General features: G+C 42.1%; 1 protein-coding gene across 10 annotated transcripts in view; it reads right to left on the reverse strand.

Moving 5' to 3' along the window:
* The window catches only part of ITSN2 (intersectin 2), a 79,978-nt gene extending 68,270 nt beyond the window's left edge, over nucleotides 1-11,708 (reverse strand). For 4 of the 10 annotated variants that reach the window (XM_039721638.1, XM_039721643.1, XM_039721641.1 and 1 more), the window contains exon 1: nucleotides 11,622-11,708. The gene's annotated coding sequence lies outside the window, so the exon portion shown is untranslated. Of the gene's footprint in view, nucleotides 1-2,876; nucleotides 2,985-11,101; nucleotides 11,455-11,621 lie in introns of those variants that run through there. The other 6 variants (XM_039721635.1, XM_039721637.1, XM_039721639.1 and 3 more) reach the window with 5 other exon arrangements.
* Between the last annotated feature and the right edge of the window lie 357 nt (nucleotides 11,709-12,065).

A 12,065-nucleotide genomic window follows, 5' to 3' on the forward strand; every position in this document is an offset into this window, starting at 1 on the left:
TTTCTTCAATAAAATTAAAAATGTCTGGGATCAGTTGTTAACAATTCTTTCCCTATATATAGTTCACATCATCATTATACATACACACGTGTGGCTACACATATATACATATGTATACATATGTACTTAAAGAAAGTAAATTGAGTGGTTGGTGAGTCCAAATGATCTCTCACAATGACACAAGGTATCAACCACAGAAAGATGAAAAAAGGAAGCATGGACCTGTTCCAAGACATGGACCTACCAAGCAGCCTACCAGGAGGCACTTGAGATCTATAAAGAGCCTTCCTGAAAAACGCTGCCAATGTTGTTAAACATTTCTACAGCACATATCTCTGCAAAAGCTGTTCTGTCAAGGAGGTCTAAAACAGAACCTGAAACCATGACACAGAAGCAGGATGCTGGAGAACACCCCCAGAATCAGCAGACTTCTACCTGCATGTGACTTGTTCCACATTTAATCTTACTGGTCAAGGGCTACATATCTGACCTTTCCTCCAACTCACTTTAATCTCTTCATTTCAGTCAGCTTTTAGGTTTTGTTGTGGGTTTTTTTGTGTGTTTTTTTTTGTGTGTGTGTTTTGGTTTTTTTTGGTTTTTTGTTTTTTTTTTAATGAGCAATCACAAAAACATAGACTATCCCAAGCTGGAAGGGACACAAGAGGATCATTGAGTCCAACTTCAGACTCCATGCAGGACAGCCTAAAAGTTAACCTGTGTATCTAAAGAGCATGAACACCAACTGGGGCCATGACACCTCTCCTGGGGGGCTTTTTGTGCATGTTTGTCCTCTCTGTGGAGAACTTTTCCTTATATCCAATCTCAATGTGCTCTGATATGGCTTTAAGCCATGTCCTCGTGTCCTGCCACCAGGAGAGACCAGCACTTCCCTTGCAGCTCCCACCATGAGGAAGGGGTAGTCAGCAATGGGGTCACCCCCCTCAGTCTCTTCTCCAAACTGGACAAACCTCACATCCTCAGCTGTTCCTCAAAAGTCTTGCCCTCTAGTTCTTTCACCATCCTTGTTTTCCTCCTTTGGACATATTCTGGTATTTTTATATGCTTCTTACACTGTGGGCCCAAAAACTGGACACAGTACCTGAGGGGAGGCCCCACAACACAAGTCAGATAATTATCAGAAAATACAGGTCTTGATAGTAAACTGATTAGCTCTTAAAGCCCCAGATCTTAAGATATACTTTTAAAATACTTCATACAACTCACAGTTTACAGTCGCATTTTGCCTTGGTTTTGCTGAAATGGCTTGTGTAGATTGAACTTTCAAAATCCTCCACTGCTGAGCACATGAGTGGGAGAAGTAATCCAGGCAGATTCATGCACACTAAATGGGGAAACCCCTTCTCCTCATTTTAATGTCCCTAGAGCCACAACTATACCACATTTTAAAATCAATTTCAACTGAAAACTTTTGAGGACTTCGATGTCACTTTCGCTTGGTGAAGGAAATTCCTATTTATGAAGGCCCAGCATCTATGGAGAACACGTGCTGCTGGTTCATTTTCATCAGCAAAAATAATAAGCACCCCTGCCCAAATTATCAACATGGGATTTTTCAGTGTACCTGAAAATTCCCCAAGCCTGGACTGAACCAGCCTGGTAAATGCACGCTGAGCATTGCCATGTAGATGAACAAACACCCAAGGTCAAAAACAGGGAACTGTCCAATGGGTCTGTACTGAGAGTACATTACAGCAGTGTGATGTGATTAAATCATGATTTAGCTCTGTTGTCTCACTATTATGTCTATATGCAGACCTTGTGGTATTTCAAATAAACACTAAACTTGAAGGAAACCAAACACTCCTACAGTAACTCTTACAAACAGAGAAAACTATGACCTTACAGAAGCAAACAAAAAAAATCATAAATGGGACTTTTACAGGATTTTGTATATTACCAGCATTGGGAACACCTGGAGTCTTATCCCTTTAGACAGATTCACATCATTCAGACACCAGGACTTCACCAAGCACAGATACTTCTACAGTGACAGCTTCTCAACTGTACCAAGAAGTAAAAACAGGAAGAATAAAAGTATTGCTGCAATATAATTTCCCCACAAGTTTTTTTTAAAGAAGGAGGAAACAGTCCAGTAAACTTGAAATCTATGCATATTTTTCAAAAGTGTGGGAAAACAATCCTTCCCAATGAAAGAAGCTTGCCCTCAACAAGTATTCTGTCTTCTGCATTTCTCCAGCACATCCTAAAGGAGATTATGCATGTATCAAAGCTAAAAGCAGCTTATTTTCACAAATTGGAAATAAAGTCACTGCAGTCACCATCTATAAAGATGACAAAGGTGTAAAAGCACCTTAAGCTTTTAGGACACAAGTGTGAACCACTTATTTTCCAAGGGGAATCACAGCAAAATATTCTCACTTTAAAACAAACTTAGACTTTTTTAGATAGATTCTGATAACTTTTAATCATTAATGGAAGTGAAAGGTGCACATTTCCAAAGACACTTTTTACACAATGTCATACAGAAATGTTCACTGAAGAAAGAAAATAAGAATCAACAAAGTGCTACAACCAGTGTCCCAAACAGATGACATGGGTGAAATCATGGATATTGCCACCAGAGCATTTCACAGAAAGCTGTTTCTGCAAAATGCTCTAGAAGATGTGCAGTCATCAGTTGTAAGAAACTGTGGCAGACAGTATGAAATCCATGGTGTAACAACAGGATCAAACATCCTTACAAACACTGTACATGACATTAAGTCCTGCTGCCATTTAGGGTGAAAACAGGAAAACTTGGATCTCACATCTAAACAGCAGAACAGCAAGTTCTTGTAAACAAGCCATCTGACTAGCCCCAATCTTTAAAGCACTAATTGTTTTCACAAACTGACCTGCCAGACTGCAACTTCTGTTCCCGCTCTCAGTGTTCATTATAGTTGATACAAGTGGAGAAAAGAAATGAGGAGATTGCAAGAAGCAGGGGGCACATCAGGACCATGCTGAAAGCATCAGAAAACATTAGAGTCGGGCAGACTGCAGGAGAAAGGAAAAAAGCTTTTTGTTTTCCCTATCATAGGCATTTTGCCATTTTATGAAGGGCAGCCTTACCACAATCTTTGTTAATATTTATACTTGAATCAATATCTTTTTTTTTTTCTCCCCAAAACATTTCTCATAAAAAACACAGCCACATAGTTTTAGTAGGAATGAAGGTCTGGTGCACCAGGCTCTGTCTGGAAGAGAGCAAATACCATGGAAGCAGCATGTTCTCCCTGTGGCAGAAGGATGATGTATTGCAGAATTTTGCTGCAAGAGTCCATTAGCAAGGACAGAGACTGCAGCACTAGTTACCTGACTTACTCAACACCTGTAGATCTGGACAACACAAAGACAACTCATTATATTTGCTAAACAGTGACCCTTTAATAGCCTATGTAGTTGTTCGCTGCTTTTTTTGGAGTACTCTCTTAAAAATGAGAATAAGAAGCATTAGTAAGGCATTATGAAGCAGCACAGACTGTAACTTCTCTTTGTCATTTTGTTCAAGACACACTGGTATGAGAGTTTACTGATAAAAAAAAGAAATAAGAAAAACATCTCAACATTGTGGCAGGCCAAGCATTTATCTCCTTTATACAGTACAGTTATACAGAGCCACATGGCCTTTTCAAAATGCACTGTGGCCAGCTTACAAAGTCCACCCACTGTGATAACAGATGAATGACATCAGTGACAAAATGGAGGAGGTGACTGTGGGTAGCACATTGCTGGCTCTTCCTGCTCCCCCTGCTACTGTAGATAACAGTACTAAGAGACTTAGTTAATATTTTTTATATTAAAAAAAGAAAAAGTGTTAAACATTTTCCTTCTTAATCCTAGGGTACGAAGCCCCTTCCTTGCTTGTTGTGAAAGAGAATTTCCTACTCAAGAGTGAGTGCAGACAGAGGAGGGCAATGAGGCTGGTGAGGGGCTTGGAACACAAACCCTGTGAGGAATGACTGAGGGAGCTGGGGGTGTTTAGCCTGGAGAAAAGGAGACTCAGGGGTGACCTTATCACTCTCTACAACTTCCTGAAAGGTGGTTGTAGTCAGGTGGGGGTCAGTCTCTCCAGGCAGCACTGACAGAACCACAGGACACGGTCTTAAGTTGCACCAAGGGAAATACAGGTTGGATATTAGGGAAAAGTTTTTTACTGAAAGAGTGATAAAGTTCTGGAATGGTCTGCCTAGAGAGGTGGTGGAGTCACCATCCCTGGGTATGTTTAAAAAAAGACTGGATGTGGCACATGGTGTCATGGTTTAGTTGAGGTGTTGGGGCTGGGTTGGACTCAATGATCTTGAAGGTCTCTTCCAATCCAATGATTCTGTGATCCAGACAGAACACAAAAAGTATTTTTCTTACAAATACCTTTCTGCCCACCTTGCTTGACTCATACGCTTTCTGAACATACTGACAAGAATCTCTGTTTCTGTTCAAAACACAGAATTGTGTGGTCACTATTGCTTACTCTGTTTCTTACACAGCTGCTCAGCTGTGAAAGCACCCATTCAAAGTATCAAGACAGTTCAGCTCTCTCCTCTGTTTTTGTAGATTAAAACTGATCTTTCCTACCTCCTTTCTAGGAAAAGATTTCTCCCATTTTATTTTTAATTTGCTACATTAAGGCAGAGACCCGCAGGTCCCTCTCTGTCTGTCCCTCCAGCTTCAAAGCTTCTTTGCAAGGAAGAAATTGTTCTGAGGGAGAGAATGAGAATCCCACTTCAGGAAGCTCACCATTTAATTCCCTGGCCCCTCTCCCAGGAGACACAAACTTCCTCAGGAAAAGATGGGAATTGAACCCAGCTCTGTCACGCCCTGGGAGAATACATTCACCCACCTGATCCCAGACAGACATCACCACCTCTGCTCACTCGCTTAAAAAGGAAATTAAAAAAAACCAAGAAGTAGAGGGAAGACTATTTATATGATTTTTTTAAAGGCTCTGAGCTTCTACCTTCAAGAAGCAACTCTAGGCTGCATATTGTAACCTTTGTAGAGAGCTGAGTGAGATAAGCTTGCTCCTCAAGGGGTGGTAACTTAAAATACTCTTGCTTGCTTTTTTTGAGTTTTTTTTTGCTTCCTACTTTCCAATTCACATGACTCCACACTCCATATGCCTTTTTTTTTAGATTCTGTTTTAAAACACATCAATTCTCACATGTAATCCTTTGCAAGCTTTATGCAAGCACCCTTAAATGCTGTTTGGTGAGGCCCACACACCTTGGAACTTGCAGTTCTCCACTTTCACACTGTAACTCCTAATTTAAGTCAATGTGGACTGTGGCAAGACAAAAGTATTTGATGAGTTGCCTTCTTTTTGTTGTTTTCTTACTTCAACCATGACTGGAAACATGACAGTATATTACTTTTAAGCTTATTCATTTAAAATCTTGCCACCTCAGAGGAAAATTTTGAGCCTACTCCTGTCCTTCCACCAGAAGCACAAGCAAAATGCTACCAGAGAAGAAAAAACTAACAGAAGAATTCTTAACGTTATTTTCTTCTTATGATAGAAGAGATGCTGCTTAACTTGCTGCTCAGCTTTTAGACACAGGTAACAGTGCAAAATATACAGAACATCTAATGGCTGCTATAGTAAAGCATGAAACAAAAGATACATGAGCACTCCTCTGTGCTCAGCAGAGAGCAATCTTTGACTATCTGTAAAGCTAATGAAATTAAAACATTCAGTGAGACTGGATTTACAGTTTAGGTATCTGCTTTCAAGCTGGACAGGTGCACAAAACCATCAGGTTTAACTTCTCAAAACTGAATGAGATGACAAGCAGAGAGGAGAAAGGCCACAAGAAGCCTTTAAAGCACAGATATGGGTTTATCTCTGATGAATCAAAAAACAGGGAAACCTCGTGGGAGAAGAAGCAAAGATTAGCATGTGGCAGTCAAAACAGGAAAAAATAACTAGGTAGGAGTATTTTAGTTGGATAATGGATGGGTAAAAATGCATTCCCCAAAGTGACACAGAAAAGTGTGGGTGTAATGGAGATCCCACCCAGCACAGGGACTCTGGGCACAGGCAGTGTAGCACAGCACCCCCCACCTGCCCCAGCTGCAGACTCCTGCCTCTGACCCCCTTCCCATCCATAAGTCACATCCACACTTATATTATCAAGAACAGTCCTTCAAATCACCCAGCTGAAATGTGGTCTCTTGAACCTTTAGCACAGAGCTCTAGAGCATACAGTAATAATGTTTTGACCACCAAATTGAATTTCATGATCTTAGAGAATCAATTATCACCCATGTTAAAGAACCATCTCAATATCATGTAAAATCCCAAGGGGCTCTCAGGTTATGTCAGTTACAAAGACACATGTCCTACCTTAAAGCCATAAGAGTGTAGTGGAAAAAGCTAGGAAGTTTTAGCTTCTGATTAGTAAAATTCTTGACCTTTGAAAGACAAGAACAAAGTATTATTTAAATTTGCTCTGATTTTTTGATACATTTATTAGTATAGCCATAATAGGTAATTTTTTCACATTCCAATTGTAATATTTTTAGAAACAAAGAAAAGTTAACTCCCATTTCCTGTTCCTCCCTTACTTCATGTGTATGCTGTTGAATCACTCACTGCAGACACTGCTCATGACTGATGCCACAGCATTTCACAAGCTCCACTTGCATCCGCCTTGAATATTTTCACTAGTAGAGCCAGCTCAGAATTATTATCTGCTACTTCTGAAGCAGCAAAATCCCATATCAAAGTGTCTCAAGTCAAACTGGCTGCTCTCAGAATTGCTGTTCCAAAGAAGCTGTGACTCTTCTGGATCAACCACGCCTTTTCATCTGTAACTGCCAAAATGTTTAAAAATAGTTCTCAGGTACTTGTCCTCTATTAGGTAATTCCAATGCTTTGTGCTACTACTGTCATCATGTTACATCATTTGAATTTCACGTGTTGTTCTGAAAATAAGAGTTACACAACACTGTGCTCACCTATGCATTAATGTTTGATCCATTGTTTTAACTCTAGGATCCAAGTAACCAACATGGGCAGGCTCTGTTCCTATACTGGCAAAGTTCTAAATACTCTCAATTTGAAGAAAAATGACATTTCACCAGCTCTATTTTTGCTATACAATTTTTATGTGACCTAATCCTTACCTTTACATCATTTGGTGCTAATGGTACAACAATACCAGAAAAACAAGTTACTACAGTCCCAGTATCATCTTGCAAAGGGCAATAAAACAAAGTATATGTAGAAGTAAGAAGAACAAAGAACTCCTCATGAAATAGTCTATTTGTTTTCTAAAGACTTATCCTTAAATAAATCTGAGAATTAAAAAAATCAAAACCCACCATCCTGATAGACAAGTGAATTAATGAAAGCAGTAGCATTATAGTAACCAAGCAACCAGGATGCCTGAATTCTTAGCTTGCCTTTCTCAGGGTATGAGACATGAGTGAACTACTTTGATGAACCCCACCATCCAACATGAACCAAGCTTAACAGAAGGGTGTCCTCTGCAATGATCTTAACTGAATACAATATTCATAAAAAGCAGGCAAGCAGACAGAGAAGGCACAACCAAATTTAGTACCCTCAAGGGAGAGAAAGACTGCTGTATGTTTGAGTGCCTATATTAGACACCAGAGGATCCACATGGCTGAAAGCTGCTCTAAATATACTGACCACAAGAAAAAATTCAACACAGGCTCACATCTGATCAAACTCAGACAGCTAATGCCACAGGGAACAAGGCTTCACTGCTCACAGCTGGCTTAAAATTTTGGCTTACATTGGTCTGTCACTGGAAGGAACCTGAATTTACATGCAGACATAAATCTCCAGTTCTATATTGATCAGGAAGCAGACACAGGATACCAGAGGGAATTCAGCTACCTGCAATATTTGCAACTAAGCATTTGAAAATTTCAGGATCACTTAAAACAGCTGCTTAGCCCTTCCAGAAATCCAACCAGGAAATCTAACATGAGTGTTTTCCTTCCAAACAGTCTGATGTGTCATCTATCACCAACCAGGGCACACAAGAAAAATGCAATTTTAAAAGGTGAAGTTAAAGAGTGATTGTATGTTTTAAAAGGTAAGAGGAATACAGTAACTACCCTATTTCACCCCATATCTAGACTCAACCTCTGAACCTCAAAGTATACTTTGTGTTGTTTTACTGACAAGTGATAGTGCCTGAAATAGGTCAGTCCATCAGAAAATGAGAATAATTCTCCAATTAGCACAACTCTGTCTTTGTTATCTTTATAGTCACCAATCATCACTTAAGACAAAAAACCTTAAGAAGGATTACTGACTTTCCCAATCATTCAGCCACACAAAATGAACCTTCCAATCCAAGCAACATCCCAAACTCTCTGCCAGCCAACTACTGCTCTCATGATTGTCACAAAATGATTGTCTACATCAAGGTTCACCCCAAAACTTAAAAACATGGCAGGATCCATCATCCAATATCCTTTACCAAGAGATTTAACATTGCAATGAACTGAAAGCAGCTTTTGAAAGTCAAAATAACTTGAAAACATGTAAATAGAGCATTTGCATTCATATATATGGAACAAATCACAGCCCCAGTGCTGCCAGGAACACTGGCTAATGTTAAGCATCCTGGAGACTGGAAAAAGGCAAACAGCTAAGTCTCACTTCAGTCCCTAGAAAGATCATGGAGCAAATCATCGTGGGACCCATCTAGAGATGCTTGAAGAAGAAAAGGGTGAAGGGAAATGGCATGTGGCTATTGAGGACCAACCACACCTGACACATCCCATCCTTGAGATGATCAGCCCTGTGCACGAGGGCACAGCATCTTGTTTGGACACTACAAAAGCTTTTATCAAGGTCTCCCACAGTGTCCTTACAGCCAAACTGGTGGAATATAGTTTGAAAAAGCTGACTGTAAACTGGGTGGAAAACCTGCCTGACCAGCAGGCTCCAAGGGCTGTGGTGAGCAGTCCCAAATCCATCTGGCTGGAAGTAGTGATGCTCCCCAGGAGCTGACACCACAGCCAGTATTGTTTAATGCCTTCACTGGCAGCCTGGGCAAGGGGAGGGGATGAACTTTGAGCCAGAGTAGGTACCAAACTGGAGAGGGCTATCCAGTGAGTTTTTGGGATCTCCACCCTCAGAGATAATCCCAACACAACCAGACATAGCTCTGAGTGACCTGGCCTGGCCATGCTTTTCATAGGGTTGGACCAGAAGATCTCCAGAAGTCCCTTCAAAACAATAGTGTTCTGTAACTACATTTGAGGTAAATAAAAACAAATGGAAGCAGTTAAAAGATTTTAAAAACTGACATAGTGAAGGTACTTCCTTTCAAGTGAAAACAGGCCAGAAATTAACATTACAAATAAAAATGTCCAATTTTTGAACCAGTTTTTAAAAAGGTAAAGAGAACAGCTCTGGCCTTTAAAAGAAAAATCTCATTAAATGCTTTTTTCATGTATTTTGCATGCTGATCAAATTAAATCTTTTGAGGCAATAGCAGATAACCTGTTAGTTCAAAGTTTGCAAGTAAATTATCTCTCAGACCAGAGACATCTGTCTCAATTTGTGACAGGAACTAATCTGGACTACACTGCCTTTCAGGAACTAAACCCACAGTATTTTCCTGACAGATGCCTATTCTCAAAGGCTGTGAAGGTTTCTGATAACACCCCAAGCAAAGCATACACATCACCTTTCACTTCCCAAATGCTGCCTCATTTTCCTCACCAGCTCCTGACAAGCAGCTCATTGAAGAAATACTATCAGCTACAGACTTAGCTTCATTTTTCATAGCTGCTACTTTCCTATGCCATGAAATTAATTCACTTTTCAACATTAGAGACTACAACAGAAATATCTGCAAAAAACCTTGCTGTAAGTACTGCTGTGGTACAAATCACTGTAATACCTGAGTCTCAATAAATAAAGCCTTCTCAAAAACACAGTTCAAAATCATCTGAGCTCACTTTCGCCTTGATCCATCTCATTCTGTCTACAAGAATGGTTAAAAAAATAAGTACCCATAGAGCTTTGATGCTTTGACCAGCACCTATGGCAGATAACCACATTATTTTTATGATTAGCACAAACAGACCATAGGTACCCCATTTTGTTATTGTTACTGCTATGGGAACATCATCCTCTTGGTTTCTATTACAGTGACAGCTACAACTCAGGCAGGGATTCATCTTGTACCCCAGATCTTGTGCAGATGGAGGAGAAAAAAAGTAAATGCAATTCCCTCAGGATAGTAATTAAAAGGATAAGCATATTCACTTGATCTAATTTAGGCATCTGAGTGAGGAAGCTAATCTAACAAAAAATTCTGTTCAGCAGAGAGCACGGAGCAGCCTAAATCCATGTCTGCAGGCATCACACAGCTCTCTTCACATCGCAGGAAGCCCAGAGTCTGAGTTAGGGTTTCTCTGAATACTCAGAGGTACGGTGCTGTGAATGCCCCTCCCAAATGAGTCAGAAGAAAAAAATACACACAAACAAAACAGAAGAGGTAGAGTGGAAACAAGGTAACAAAAATGAAGGAGCTTTGGGAACAGAACGAAGCCCAGGTAGCTGCTCATCCAACTAGCTCCTAGCACTCATTACTTCTGCATGTCACCGTCGCATCAGCAGATATAGATGTTTATTACAAGCAAATTTCAGATGAATGATTAAAAGTTCTTGACAGCAAGCAGCAATTTTGGCATCACCGATGTTACCCACACCACATTCCGCTCCACACACCCCCGAGCCTTGCTGTGCACACTCCGGCGGGGGAGCTGCGGCCACCACAGGCCAGCACCAACAGCAGAGGAGCTAAAAAACATCATTTTCCCAAAGGAGCGACACACAAGATAGGACAGCCTGGACACAAGGGCAAAGAAGCTTGAGACTTCTCATTCCCGTGTTTTAGATGGGGATTTTCCGACTGATGTTTCAGTCACCGCTGCAATAACTTCAAAGAACGCAGACACTATCTTAAAGCACGATCTACTTTCGAATTCTGCAATGTGACAGATGTCAAAGTCCCAACTGCCCCGAAAACCATTTACTGTTTTCAAAATGGTACCTTAATGTTTAGGAAACCGAATCACGTACCTCAGCCTCACTTTATTCTCTGAATTACGACATGCCGCGGTCAGAAGTCGAGACTGAGAAAAGCCAGTCCATTTACAGACGGAACAGTTTGCAAACTTTAACTGCAGAAACGAGCTCGGTTTCTCCAAACTCCGCGTCCTCACAGTTAACCAGACGGAACAAAATCACCGTCACCACAAGGAACTGGGCTCCACAAACGCGTCCGAGTCACCTCACCTCGGCAGGGCGCTCCGGGAGCCGTCTGGGCACGGGCACCGCGATCGCTCCGCTCGCAGCGCGCTGAGGGAGCGCGGGCGAGCAGCGGCAGCGCCGGCAGCGGGAGCCGCCGCCGCCAAAGCCCCAGACACCACCCCCTCCCAAAAAAAAAAAAAAAAAGAAAACAAAAAAAAAACCCCCTTAAAAAAAAAAAAAGAAGAAAGAAAAAGAAAAGAGCAGCGACTCAGCTCAGGAATAAAATACAAGTAGAGCGGCTCAAGGCAGTGGAGCTCACAGCGTCCCGCGCCCCCCGCCCCGCCGGTACCTGTTGCGCTGCCCCGAGCGGCGGCTCCGCCGGGCCGCGGCCCCTGCGCCTCCCGCGGCGCTCGGCCCCACAACATGGCGGCGGGGGCGGGGGAGGAAGCGGGGGCGGGCGCTGCCCGAGGCCGGGCGCCGCCACAGCCGGGACCGGGATCTCAGAGCCCCGTGGAGGGGTCTGTGTGCCCTGGGTGCAGCCCCTGGGTCTGGGCTGGGCTCGCCAAACAGCGCTGCAGTCCGGGGATGTCGGCACCGAGCCTGTCGGTGCCTTTGCTATACGGTAACAGCTACTGCTTCAAGACCTGACTGACAGAGGATTTACCCCGTCATTGCTCTCTTCGCTCTCACTCGATTCCACCCCCGCTGCCTCCTCATCTGCTCCATAGGTTACCTTTGCCTCAGCTTTCCGCCTGTATCCCAGTCCTATCTCTACTGGAAGCTGAAAAGCCGT

Source organism: Passer montanus, unplaced genomic scaffold, assembly GCF_014805655.1.
Source record: "Passer montanus isolate IOZ18808 unplaced genomic scaffold, ASM1480565v1 scaffold46, whole genome shotgun sequence".
Taxonomy (NCBI): Eukaryota; Metazoa; Chordata; class Aves; order Passeriformes; family Passeridae; genus Passer; species Passer montanus.